Source organism: Panthera tigris (genome assembly GCF_018350195.1).
Source record: "Panthera tigris isolate Pti1 chromosome C1 unlocalized genomic scaffold, P.tigris_Pti1_mat1.1 chrC1_random_Un_scaffold_130, whole genome shotgun sequence".
NCBI classification, from domain to species: domain Eukaryota; kingdom Metazoa; phylum Chordata; class Mammalia; order Carnivora; family Felidae; genus Panthera; species Panthera tigris.
The window spans coordinates 28,134-42,557 of NW_024962164.1; the positions used below are offsets into that span (position 1 = coordinate 28,134).

At 41.8% G+C, this 14,424-nt stretch overlaps 1 long non-coding RNA gene and 1 other non-coding gene across 2 annotated transcripts; one reads left to right on the top strand and one right to left on the bottom strand.

Annotated features, from left to right (window-relative positions):
- Window positions 1–611: 611 nt before the first annotated feature.
- Window positions 612–685, bottom strand: TRNAN-GUU. The gene has a single exon. It is a non-coding gene; the product is annotated as a tRNA-Asn (tRNA).
- Window positions 686–1,242: 557 nt separating this feature from the next.
- On the top strand, window positions 1,243–14,181 carry LOC122236214. The gene is made up of 4 exons (XR_006214323.1): window positions 1,243–1,474; window positions 1,839–2,051; window positions 2,780–2,925; window positions 13,830–14,181. It is a non-coding gene; the product is annotated as an uncharacterized LOC122236214 (long non-coding RNA).
- Window positions 14,182–14,424: the final 243 nt, after the last annotated feature.

Here is a 14,424-nt window from a genome sequence, read left to right on the forward strand (position 1 = left end):
AGAGTGAACCCTAATGTAAACTATGGACTTTGGACAGATTCCTGAGTTGGCACAAAGGCACAAAGGCACTGCAGTGGGGGGTGTTGACAACCAGGCAGGCTATTTGTGTGGGGGTGGAGGGCAGGAAGGGTGTGGGCAATCTCTGTCCCTTCCCCTCAGCTTTGCTGTGAACCTAAAATGCTCTAAAAAATGAACAATTAGCATTTTTAAAAAAAAAAAATGTCAGCCCCGGGACCAATTTTCCCAAGGCAAGCAGTTTGAACAATGAAGGCAATCATGTTTAGAAATTAAAAAAAGAAAAAAGATGGGAGTCACAAAAAGTTTCACTTACTCATCCAATCTTTCAGGGCGGACTACAAAGTTTTACCACACTAGGTAGAACCCGGGTTCTTCTATCTGTTTGAGAAGTTGGCGTTGTAGAGGTATAAAGCTGATAGGCCAGCAGATACCGTCAGAGAATGAGGTTGGGACGTGGGGGTGGCTCTGAACGGTTAGGTGCTGTGAGGTGGCTAGGGCCCAGAATCCAGTAATGTGTACTTTATGTGAGGAAATGTGCAGGTGCTAACTAAAGAGCAGGAAACACGCGGAATTGAGCCAAAAGTGAACCAGCCCGTCCCTGGGTGGGCTCGAACCACCAACCTTTCGGTTAACAGCCGAACGCGCTAACCGATTGCGCCACAGAGACACAGCGCTCCACCCTTCCCCTGCCTCCTTAGGTAGTAAGTACCTGCTAACCTCGGGGACGTGCCGCACTCTAGACAAGGAAACAAGTTCCAATGCCTCGGAAAACCGGAGAGGAGTTGACAAAGCGTGTTCATCGCGTGAAAACCGTGAGTGAGAGATTCTGAAGACAAAAGGGCAGTCCAGCGGCCCCACTCTGCCTTGCTCCCCACCCGCCTGAAATGCTAGCTAGCGTCCCCGGGGCCGAGGCGAGTGGGGCCCGAGGGAAGCTGCACGTCCCGGTGGGCTCGCCTGGTGACGCTTCCGCCTTCTCTGCCTTCATCAGACCACCCTTCATCGGCACTCGTCCCCTAACCCAGGACGAATGTGAGGCCTGGAGGAAGTAGGAAGGGCATAATTGGTCAGAAGGAGAGCCCACCATTCGGAGATACCTTCGAGGCTGGTGCGGTGCTTCCACTTCCTTCGGGTTCCTCTGCCCGGCAGGGAGGTTCCACGACGGCAGGGGTCGGGTCGATGGTCGTTCTAATGTCCCCACGCCGAGAACAGGGTCAGACAGTCACCAGGACGCTCTCCTGGGACTTGTAAATTACTTGGTCGTCTTTAGCTTTTAGGCCCTTGAGGAACTGAAGAACCCCGAGAATGGAAATAGTGAAAAGCTTTTCAAAGCGGAAATTTGTTTTTCAAACTTACCCATCCAGTTAATTGAGCAGCATCCGCAGCGGCAGCAACGGGAAAGACGAACCGCGCGCCACCCGCCGGCTCGAGCTTCCGGCGCTCAGCTCGGCTCCGCTGCGTACGTGCTCAGTGCGGTGGGTGGGGGTCGGCGTGGGCCGGGGGCCCACAGCAGGTGGAGGGAAAAGGGAGCCGCAAAGAGGAGGCAGGGAAGCTGCGGAGGCGCGTACTGGGTCAACAAGACCTCCTCGGCGGCCTGGCAGCCGTAAGGGGCCAGATCCCGGAGAGATGAGAATGGGTCTTGTATCGTAGTTGAAGGAGAAGGAAGGGAAAAGAACGGGAAAGAACGAAAAGGGTGTTAGACTAGTAGTTCGGGGGGGGGGGGGGGAAGGCAGCAAGATATCATGAAGGCCTTTAGGACCGCTTAAAGCACGGCATTTGCAAGCCGGCTCATAGCTCTTTAGTGCTCTGCGTTGTACCTGTAGCAGCCTCGGTTCCAGTCCCGCTCAAAGCAGGGTCTCCTGAGGTGGTGACGAGTGCTAGATTTAAACCTGCGTGAGCTGCCCCATTTGCCTGCGGCACGAGAGCACGGTTTCCCGCGATTCCAGAGCTCTGCGCTGAGAAAAAGGGAAACTCCGCCGTGCATGCTGAAGTCTCGGTCGTCTTGAGATGCTTGACTGCCCTACGTCTGGAAGGAGGTGAGGGAGGTGCCGCCTTGTATTTGGTGTCTTTGCAAAAATGAAACGATGAGGCTTTTCTGGTTGAGAAGTTTCAAGCGCCACTGGGTCCTTTTTAGACGAGCTAAGAAACGAGATGAAATGAGAGTTCGAACTCCAACGGATACTTTAAATAAAACCTAACAAATAAAATAACATCTTCACTTGATAACATTTTTTTTTCGAACAGTGAATGATTGAACATAGAGTTCACAAATGTTAAGTGCGCCTCCCAGTGAGTTTTGCTAAATGTAACTGGTATCTAGCCGAAATTACGAAAAACTTACATCAGTCCCGAAAGTTAGGCCTCTTTTCCTGTTGTTAAAAAAAAGAATCTGAAAGGTGGAATGAAATGGGGTCACTTGCATGAAAGGGTTTTAAAATGGAGCCAGGAAGCCATTAAGGAGATGGGCTTTGTGCAGGCACGTCTCCACCGGGTAGAACTGGGAACTTTTGAATTGTGCCAAACACCAAATATTACAAGGACTGAGCCGCAAAACCTGTAACTTGCTACAGTCAGAGACTTTGCTTAGTGATAGCCTTAGCAATCAATTACACTCAGTCCAGATTCGCTTTCTGCCATTAACACCAATCGAAAGTTCTCGTTAAACAACTATTTGGGTTGCTCTTCAAATCTGTGTATGCTGAACTGCGATTCTTTGATCCCAAATAAATGGTCTTGCTTAATTATTGCCTTGTGACAATTTTAGGCCGACAGCCTGTTGTCAGAAGCAGGACCTGAGGTGATTTCAGCACGGCAGGACCGGTGTCTCCTGGAATTGGGTGCGGTCTCTACAGGAGACTAGTGCTCACCGCTCCTAGCTTGTATACATATGGACAGCCTTCTGCTCGCACCGTGAGTCCTCTTAGGTACCGACCTCCCCCCCTCCTTTTGGTTGAGGTCGTTGCCTTTCTCTGGGATCAGGCGGGTGAGTGCCCAGAGAGAGAGGAGATGCCCATCATGCCACTGGAGGGAGGGGTTTCACTATTGATGAGTAGTACTCTTTTGTTTCATAGGATGTGTGTGTGTGTGGGGGGGGGGGGGGATTGTGATTGCTGGTGTTGTTTTAGGACAAGTGTTGTTTAAATTAAAATTGCAATAGCCATTCTGGGGAACCTCTGTTTTAGTTAAGTCCACCTTAAGGGGCACCCTTAAAAAAGAGGATTCCAAACCTCTCTGAGACAGTGGAATGCATTCTTTGATTAGTATGCAAAGGACAAAATAAGTCCAAAACAGCTCTAAAAGGATCCTGATAGCATGCAAATAATAATAATAATAATAAGAAGAAGAAGAAGAAGAAGAAGAATTTTTTAATAAAAGATTGCTCATCCATGCAAATAATAATAATAATAATAATATATTTTTAATAAAAGACTGGCCATCTGAGCAGGTAACCTTAAAATTATGGAAACATAATTTGGATTCATGCAAATAATAATAATGATAATAATAATACATTTTTAATAAAAGATTGGTCATCTGAGCAAGTAACCTTAAGTTAGTCCATCTGCTGGAAACATAATTTGGATCCAGCCATTCTTTTTTTTTAATGTTTATGTATTTTTGAGAGCGAGAGACAGAGCAGGAACAAGGGGGGGCGGAGGGGCAGAGAGAGAGGGAGACACAGCATCTGAAGCAGGCTCCAAGCTCTGAGCTGTCACCTTAGAGCCCAACATGGGGCTTGAACTCACAAACCATGAGATCATGACCAGAGCCAAAATCAGAGGCTTAGCTGACTGAGCCACCCAGGCACCCCTGGGTCCAGCTATTCTTTTGGGTTTCCTACCTGAGACATGGCTAAAGTTTAAAAAAAAAAGAAAGAAAGAAAGAAGGAAAGAAAGCTGTAAGAGCTGTGTGTGTGTGTGTGTGTGTGTGTGTGTGTGTGTGTGTGTATGCATGTTATAGATATGGTATTTTACTGTCTTGGGATGATATTGCCAAAATTAATTTGTAAAAGAATTCTACTTAATTGGCTTGAGGAATATCAAGTACTTATATCTATTAAGTATTCCTCAAGTTCGCAGAAATAGAATAAAAAGTAACCCAAGTTCATATAGTCTAGGATAATCTTTGATAAATAAAAACTAATTCAAGTTTGTTGGTTTAATAAAAACAAGAATATCTTTAGAGTTATCAACATTAAATAGAATGCAGATAAACTGCCTTTTCTACCTGAGTTTACTAATCAAATAAGCTCATGTTATCTCTATGTTACAAAATTCATCAACAAAAGAAATAACTTAAAATGATGATTAGCTGTTTAATGTCTTATCCAAGTATAATTGTTAAAAACAAGTAATTTAGGGGTGCCGGGGTGGCTCAGTCGGTTAACGTTTGGACTCTTGGTTCCAGTTCAGTCAGGCTCTGTACTGACAGCCTGACAGCATGGAGACTGCTTTGGATTCTTTCCCTCTCTCTCTGAACTTCCCCTGCTCTCGCCACGCACCCCCCCCCCCGCCCCGCAAAAGAAATAAATAAAAACTTAAAAATTTTTAAATAAACGTTTTAGTTTAAATAAATAGAAGATCAAAGTTTATACTATGATAAACTAAATAATGGACACTCATTGAATATCTAAATTATTTCCAAAATAGATAAACATTAAATGCTAAGCTCAGTTTATCTACTTTTGGCATTTCCATTTTTACCAAAAAATTATTATGAGAAAGAGTATGTCTCTAAAAATTTTGAAATGTATTTATAAGCTTGCTAATATACAACAGGATGCTAATTTATGATAGACAGTTCACAATTGCCTGCTTCCTAATAGTCACTGAAAAGCAAAAATTACAAATGGTTAAAGAGGGGGCGCCTGGGTGGCTCAGTTGGTTGAGCATCCCACTTTGACTCAGGTCATGATCTCACAGTTGGTGAGTTTGAGCCCCGCCTTGGGCTCTGTGCTGACAGCTCAGAGCCTGGAATCTGCTTAGAATTCTGTGCCTCCCTCTGTCTCTGACCCTCCCCAGCTCCCTCTCCCTCCCTCCCTCTCCCTCTCCCTCCCTCCCTCTCTCTCTCTCTCTCTCTCTCTCTCTCTCTCTCAAAAATAAATAAATAAATACTAAAAAATTAAAAAAAAAAACAAATGATTAAAAATTAGATTGGAAAGGGAGTTAAAATACAAATGAACCATTGAGAAAACTTAGAATACTAAGCATATGTTAACTCTGCATAAACTGCATGCGTGGATGCTGAGAGAATGCAGACAAGCCAGCAGGTGCGCCTTCGGAAGAGAAGAATCAGTGAACTTCCATAAGATCTTTCTCCTACTGTGGAAGGATTTATTGTAACTTCGGGTTTTTCAACCTGTGGTCACAGACCATCAATGAATTATGACGAACGCTTATTTAAGTAGAAGATACAAATGTTATCCATATCTGTTTATACAGATGAATGGACGATACATATTTTATTATAGATGTATTTATTATCTATATATAAATTAAAAATAAAATTTTCATTAAAAAAAGTAAAAATTAGAGTACCTACATGGCATATACTGAAAATAGGCAATAGTTGTCCATTTATTAAACTCATACTTGAGTTAGTTATATGGTTTTATGTGTGTAAGTATGTGCTGAGACATACTACACAGTATATTTCTTGCTGTGAAATGATCCAACATGTTTGAGAGCCACTGCTTATATACCACAGTAAATTGAGCAACAAAGGGTCTGTGTGGCCAGCTGAAATGCCAGTACAAGAACAATCATCCTTTCTGTCCTCTGCACACACAGCGGTGACTCCTCAAGGCCAGGCTGCAATCACTCTTTGATGGGCTCATCCTTTGTTGCCTTGTCTTTTAAGATTCATAGCCAGGTGGCAAGCTTTGTTGAAAAAACTTCCCCATGTTTTTTTGCTTTTTTAATGTTTATTTATTCTTGAGACAGAGACAGGGGGTGAACAGGGGAGGGGCAGAGAGAGAGGGAGACACAGAATCCGAAACAGGCTCCAGGCTCTGAGCTGTCAGCACAAGAGCCCCATGCGGGGCTCAAACCCATGAACTGTGAGATCATGACCTGAGCCGAGGTCAGATGCCCAACCGACTGAGCCACCCAGGTGCCCCAAAAACTTCCCCATGTTTTGTAACTACTTGCAAGGCTGGGATTCTGGTGATGGCTTCTTTGATATTTATACCATCTGCCCTCAGTTTAGAACTTGTCCCATCTTTTAAATCTTTATTCTGCCTACTCAACCTAGAGCAACCCTCTTCAGCAATATGGAATCCTATTGGCCCTGCCTGTTCTGTCATTCCCAGTCTAGCAGAACAATGTCAGGATGAACATATAAAATTAACGGATCTAGGAGTGCCTGGGTGGCTCAGTCAGTTAAGTGGTTGACCTCGGCTCAGGTCATGATCTTATGCTTATGAGTTTGAGCCCCGTGTCGGGCTCTGTGCTGACAGCTTGGAGCCTGGAGCCTGCTTCAGATTCTGTGTCTCCCTCTGTCTCTGCCTCTCCCCTGCTCATGCTCTGTCTCTCAAAAATAAATACATGTTAAAAAAATTTTTTTAAATTAATGGATCTCATATTGTAATTTACTTATATCAAACCAAATATTAATATTTTTTCCTCTGTTAAAACGACAAAGTTTTCCTGTACTATCGTTCTGCACCTGAGAAGAGGTTAAAAAAGGAAAGCAAAGATTTTGTGTTTTATCAAAATAATTTTCAGTGCTTTATCAGGTCTCTTATGGGGTTTGCTCAGCTATGTAATGTCCTGGTATTTGCCTTTAAAATCGTTCATTGTCGTTGTGGTCCAATACATAATTAACTATTGATTCATGTTCTGTGATCCTATACAGTCAGGTGTCTAAGACTTTTTGATATTTTTGACAAACTTGCATCTACCTTGGCCATTATTAAGGTTCCTGGACATTCAAAATTAGACTCAGGAGGGGGTGCCTAGGTGGCTCAGTTGGTTAAGCATCGGACTCTTGATTTCAGCTCAAGTCAGGATCTCAGGGTCCAGTGAGATTGAGCCCCATCCCTTGGTGTCTGGTTCCGCAGAGCCTGCTTGGGATTCTCTGTCTCCTTCTCTCTCTGCCTCTCCCTGACTCACGCTCACTTTCCCATACAGACATAACATACATACATACATACATACATACATACATACATACATACATATGTACAAATTAGATTCAGGAGGAGCTAAAGACAAATTTTTGGCTGGTAGAGCACCAAGGACCATTGCCTTAAAATCTATCAAAACCAAGGCCCTCATAGGTAACATAAATGATCTCCCGAAAGGAAATCTAAAACTCCTTTTTAAGGATGTTCAATCCAGGGTATCCCACAAAGAAAAAACCTTAGAGCTGCCAGTGGTTGTAGTTTCAGTCCACTGACTGATTTATGGTATGGCCCAAATAGGAATCCTGTCTGGTCACAGTCCACGGAAAGATCCCTGATGGAAATGACTCCTCAGGGGCACCTGGGTGGCTTAGTCGGGCTCATCTGACTCTTGATTTAGGCTCAGGTCATGACCTCACAGTTCCTGAGTTTGAACCCTGAATGAGTTCCCTGCTGACAGTTCGGATCCTGCTTGAGGGATTCTCTCTCTCTCAAAATAAATAAATAAACCTAAGGGGGCGGGGGGAGGGGGTGGGGAAGAAGTGACTCATCAGCTGACCCACCGGGCAGTTGATAAACTTACAAATCTCATGAAACAATATGGGAGGGGAAATATTTTTAGGGCCCCCAAGAGGCACGATTGACTGGTACTGTGTTGTTGTTTTTTTAAACCAATAACTTGTTATTTTCTTTATAACACTTTTTGTAATCATCTGGTTAGGGAAGCTCCCTTATGTGTTTTTCTATGAAGTAATATGACAGCATTTGTAACCTGTGTCCTTATACTCCTTCTCGTGAACCTCTTTGCATGAAATAAAGAATTCCACAAATGGGCTTATATTTGGCATTTTAACTTAACATCCTTCAGATTCTTTGGGGAATTAATCATGAAGGAGTGTTGGATTGAGGTATTTGGGCTGGTGTTTGTCCTAATAAGTATTCTAATGCTTTTTGCTATATTGCACACAGTAAGACTCCTTCGTTGGTGGTAAAACCCTATAATATGGAAGAACTCGCTGATTTCGTAGGTTATTTGCCATATGGACTGAATGTCTTCCTTCTTGCCTGAAACTCATATACTAGGCCAAAATATCTAATTGTCTTTATCTAAGTTCTTTTTACAGGGGCCTCTGCTGTTACGAATAAATTTTAGCCCCTGGGTTAACATATTATTTTTTCTCGTGACCCTCATTGCTGATGGTCAAGTCTTACCATATCTCTTTGGCCTTCGCTTGCAAAAAACATCTGATTCTACTTACCTGACTATTGATTTGTGCCAGAACAAACCATACTCCTGAGGTACCTGAGTTAATAGCTTGGCCTCTATCCCTAGAGGGATGGAAAAATATTGCTGATAAAGATGTAGTATTCTCTGTTGGAGTCCTTGAAAATACTCAATAACTTTCTTTTCTTTGGCTAATTAACTTCCTTGCCCCCAACTGCTCCCTCCCCCCCCCCCCCTCTAAAAACCTTCCATTTGGTACAACTCCTTGGGACATCTCTCTTCTGGCTACATGGGACGCTGCCTGATTCATGAATGGCTTAATAAAGCCCATTAAATCTTCAAATTTACTTGGTTGAATTTTTGTTTTTTAACACAGTTAATCCTCACCCTACCTTCACTGAAGCAATCACTATTCTGATTTCTATCTCCATAGATTAATTTTGCCTCCTTTTGAAATTCCCGTAAATGAATATACTTTTTGTGTTTGGCTTTTTTTCCCACGCAACATAATATTTTTGAGATGTATCCACTTTGTTGTGTGTATCAGTAGATCATTTCGGTATTATCGGTGAGTGTTATTCCAATGTGTTGATCACTATAGTTGATGGACAATTGGGCTATTTTCAGTTTTGCATAATGTGAATAAGGCTGCCATGAATATTCTTGCAGGAATCTTTTTGTGCACTTGTACGTTCATTTTGTGTGGGTATAAACCTAGGAATAGAATTGCTAGGCCATAAGGTATTTGTATATTTAACTTTATTAGAAGCTATCCGTTTTCGGGGCGCCTGGGTGAGTCAGTCGGTTGGGCCTCTGACTTGGACTCAGGTCATGATCTCACGGGTTCCTAGGTTCGAGCCCCGTGTCGGGCTCTGTGCTGACAGCTGGAGCCTGCTTGCAGCTCTGGGTCTCCCTCTGTCCCTCCCCCTCTCGTGCTCTGTCTCTCTGTTTCTCAAAAATAAACAACCGTTAAAAAAAAAAAAAAAGAAGAGAAAAAGAGAAGAAGAAGAAGAAGAAAGAAGAAGAAGAAGCAGCAGAAGCAGCTATCAGTTTTCCAGAATGGTTGTACTACTTTACTCTTTCACCAGCAACAAGAGATAAAGTTGCTACACATTTTTGTCAGCATGAATGTTCTTTGTCTCTTAAATTTTAGCCATTCTGAGAGGTATGTAATGGTATATCACAGTATTTTAAATTTGTGTTTCTAATGAGTAATGGTGTTGAGAATTCTTTCTTATGTCTTTTGGTCATAAAGAAATCTTTTGTGAAGAGATTTCAAGTGTTTTATCTACTTTTAATTGGCTTGACTTTTTTTTTTTCCTTTACTTTTTACATAAACTTTTTATGTTAGAGTAGATTTAGATTTATAAAAAGTTGAGATTATAGTATAGAAAGTTCCCATATACCTTGCATTCAGTTTCCCCTATAATTATCATCTTACATTAGAATGGTTCATTTGTCATAATTGAATGAATACATTATGGGTTTTTTTTAATGTTTATTTATTTTTGAGAAAGACAGAGACAGAATGCAAGTGGGTTAGGGGCAGAGAGAGAGGGCGACACAGAATCTGAAGCAGGCTCCAGGCTCTGAGCTGTCAGCACCAGAGCGTGACGTGGGGCTCGAACTCACGAGCTGTGAGATCATGACCTGAGCTGAAGTCGGACGCTCAACCGACTGAGCCACCTAGGCCAGGCGCCCCAATATTAGTGTTAACTAAAGTTCATGTTTTATTCAGATTTCCTTGGTTTTTACATAATGACCTTTTCCCTTTGTTTTGTTTTTTGTTTGTTTGTTTGTTTTTTGTTTTTTTTACAAAACAGTTTTAAAATGTTTATTCATTTGGTGAGAGAGTGAGAGAATGCATGCACAGGAGCAGGGGAGGGGCAGAGAGAGGGGAGAGAGAGAATCCCAAACAGGCTCCCTGGCAGCGTGGGGCTCCATCCCACGAACTGTGAGATCATGACCTGAGCCGAAATCAAGAGTCAGACCCTTAACCGACTGAGCCACCCAGGTGCCCCTTAATTTATTTTCCAATGAGAATCAACTGTTTTCCCAGTATAAGACCAATTTTGTCATGACATATTTTTAAGAATATATTTTGATTCAGGGACCCCCATAATGACGTATTCCTGTTCCAGGATTCCACCCAGAATATCCCAGTGCCTTCAGTTTATGTCTCCTCATGCTCCTCTTGACTAGCAATTTCTCAGACTTCTCTTGTTACTGATGACCTTGAAAATCCTTAGGAGTACAGGTCACATACTTTGTAGAATGTCTCTCAACTGGGATTTGTCTGATGTTTTTCTCATGATCAAACTGGGGTTAGGGGTTTTGGGGAGGTAAAGTACCATTCTTATCACTTTGTATAATGGGTATTGTTAAAAAGAAAACCACAGGCCCAAAATGGCATCGTTGAGGTTAAGGCCCCAAGTCAGTAAACCAAAACTGAATACCTAACCTACCTACCGTTTTAACTCCCCAGAAACATAACCTTTAACCAGTCAGCATGGAATTTCTTGGTCACTACTAGGAACTTTACTGATAGACCCCTTCCTCTCACCTTAGGAGGGCAACCTTGCCTAAATAATACATTCCTTGCTAATAAGTTCCTTCTTTCCTTCCTCCCTCCTTTCTTCCTTCTTCCTTCCTCCCTCCCTCCCTCCCTCCCTCCTTTCCTTCCTTCCTTCCTTCCTTCCTTCCTTCCTTCCTTCCTTCCTTCCTTCCTTCCATTCTTTAATTCTCTCTGCCTTCTCTTTGCCTTTAAAAATCTCCTTTGGTTTAGCCCAGCAGAGCTCCCCTCTGATTGCTGGTTGGGATGCTTTGTGATTCATGAATCACTTAAAAAGACTAATTCAACCTTCAAATTTACTCGGTTGAGTTTTGTTTCTTAATAGTATGTACTGTTACCATGACTTACCACTGTTGATGCTAATCTTGATTCGTTGGCTGAGGAAGTGTTTATTAGGCTTCTCCACTGCAAAATCACTGTTTTTGCCCATGAGATGAAGGAAGTCACTGCGAGTAGCCCACACTTTTAAGGAGGGTGGAGTATCTCCATTAATTTGGGATACTTCTGCATGGGACATTTGTCTGTTTTCCCTATTCATTTATTTATTTACTTATATCAGTATGGACATGTCGATATTTATTTTATATTTTGGGGTTATAATCCAATACTGTTTTATTTATTTTGTTGCCCAGATTGTTTCAGTTTCAGCCACTGTGAGCATTTTCAGTTGATTTCTGTTTTCCTTTGGCATACCCCCATCATTGTGGAGTTTGTTTTTTTCTCTAGTACTTTCTTATTTTATGGTATTGCAAAACGCTCTAGGGTCTCCCTGTGTATTTCCTGCCCCAGTGCCAAAATCAGCCATTTCTCCAAAGAGCCCTGATTCCTTTTTTTAAAAAAATTTAAATTTTTATTTTTTTAAAGTGATCTCTGTGCTCCCTGTGGGGCTCAAACCCATGACCCTCAGATCAAGAGTCACATGGTCTTCCGACTAAGCCAACCTGGCACCCTGAGCCTTGATTCCTTTGATTGATGACTTGACTTTTTACTATTGGCTTCTAAGCATTTTTTATATTCAGAATTTGAGTCACTTGTTAGATAAATGTATTTCAAAAAGCTTCTCCCAGTATGGCTTTCCTTTTCACTTTTTATAGTTTTTTTATGAGCATAAGTTTTTTTAATGAAATCTAACTTGTCTATAGTTTTTCTTTTATGGTTAAGCCAATTTTGTTCTCTGAGAAATCTCTCCTATCCCAGGATTGTTAATATATTATATTATGTTATATTATGTTATATTGTATTATATCATATCATTCATATCATATCATATCATATCATATCATATCATATCATATCAACTATATTATACTTACTCTACTATACTATGTTTAAGATACTGTACTATACTATAATCCTAGGAGCTTTAGTTATTGAAGTTTGACTTTTAAACTTTGGAGTCTTCTCAGATTCATCTCCTGAACATAGTAGGCTAGGGAATACTAAACACTAGGGAATCATGGTGTACCCAATCAACAATATGACCTCCCAGAAACCTGCTCCCAGAGACCTGTGTTTTTTATTTTTGAGAGAGAGACACACAGCGCAAGCGGGGGAAGAGCAGAGAGAGAGTGACACGGAATCTGAAGCAGGCTCCAGGCTCTGAGCTGTCAGCACAGAGCCCACAAACCATGGGCTCGAACCCACAAACCATGAGATCATGACGTGAGCTGAAGTCAGACGCTTAACCTACTGAGCCACCAGGCGCCCCTCCACATTTTTTATTTATAAACATTGAGAATATTTTTCTGCTCTGCTCAGGTGCTTTCCTCCCTTGTCCTCATCTCCTCCCTGCAACCCCTGGGCGCAAGAAGTAGTAGAAGCATTGGTATATAGAAAACTGAGGCTTTCCTTCTTGACTGGAATCAGGAAGCTTCAACTCTGCCAATACCACCACCTTTCACACCTACTCAACTAGTGACTAGAATCCAGAATGTGACTGTCAACCAAAAGTGTCTGTAAACACTCATGGTTCCATAACCCTATTGACTTACTTACCATCAGCAACAGCGGTGAGAAGGTTGCCTCTCCTCACTTCTGCCAACTCTCTTGAGTGCATCTCATTTCTATCCTGAACCCAACCTGCAAGGGAGTCTGAGAAATACAGTTTTTTCAGTTTTTCAACCTCTTCAGCTAAGAGGATGGAATAGATTTTAAGTGAAGCAATCTACATTTAAAATTATTTTAAATATTATTTTAATCCACCTACACCCTCCACACTAAGTGTGAAGCCTGCTTGGGATACACTCTCTCTCTCTCTCTGTCTGTCCCTCTCTTCTTGTACGTGTCACGCTGTCTCTCAAAAAAAAAAAAAAAAAAAGAAAAAAAAAAGAAAAAAGATAGATAGATAGATGGATAAATAAAAATAAATATTTTAAATTAAAAAAATTAAATTAAAAAGCAAAACAGAAACCACACAGTGAAGTGGTGGAAGTAATACTATGACAGGAATCCCCAATACAACACCAATTACTGCGGATTATAATGGATCCAATTTTCTCAGATTGGATCAAAAAAATAACTTCCAGATATAGCAGTATATTAGAAAAGGGTTAAGTATTAAGAGTATGAAAAATCTATGCCCGGCCAATTGTAAACAAAAGGATAAAAGAGTGAAACATGAATATCAGACAAGGGTAAAAAGCAAAGAAAGTTTTAAATTAGATAAAGGGGTAATATCCTGGCATCTATAAGTACCCGTAATTTACTCTCTTTTTTTTTTTTTTTTTTTTTTCCCCTTGAACCAACCTTTCCGGGTGGCCAGATCAGAACATGTGATGAAGGGAGGAAATCTAGGAGAATTTTTCTTTCTTTTTTTTTTTTTTTGCTTCTATAGAGGTCTGTGTGTGTCAGGCAGAAAAATGTAAAAGCAAGATTCAATCCTTGCCCTTTTCCAGGGACTCAAAAGAGACATAGAGGGAGAGAAACTCAGTTATCGCCCAGATCTTCTGGAGTAAGTTAGACACACCAGTCCAGCCTCCTGAACCGTCACTGGGTCCTGACCACCTATTTGGGGGAGAGAACTGGTATTCATCTCAAAGTTTGGAAGAAAGGGTCTGGGAGCCACCAAGCAATGGGTGGGCAAAGAGAATGTGTCAGCAAGTGAAAATCAACTTTCCATGGGTCCACGGCAGATATGGACCAGAGACCAGAAACAACATGAATCTCTGATGTTTTTCTACAGAGTTCTGTTATCAACTTGTAAAGAGCCGACTTCAGAATTAGACTTTTCCAAATCCTATATTTGGATTTGGCTATGAAGCCCAAACTTCACAGCATTTGCCGGACATTAAAATCTCCTATGCAAGCCTTTGCTCTGGGTGTCTTTTTTGTTTTTTGACCATGTTGTCCACAGTGAGTACTGTGAAAATCTAGTTTACCATTGCTTTTTCCAAGTCCTTCCGGTGACTCTTTCTGATTTGACCTAGTACAGCACATCTTGGGGGAGCATTGGTGGTTCAGTGGTGGAGGCCTGGGTTCAATTCCCAGCCA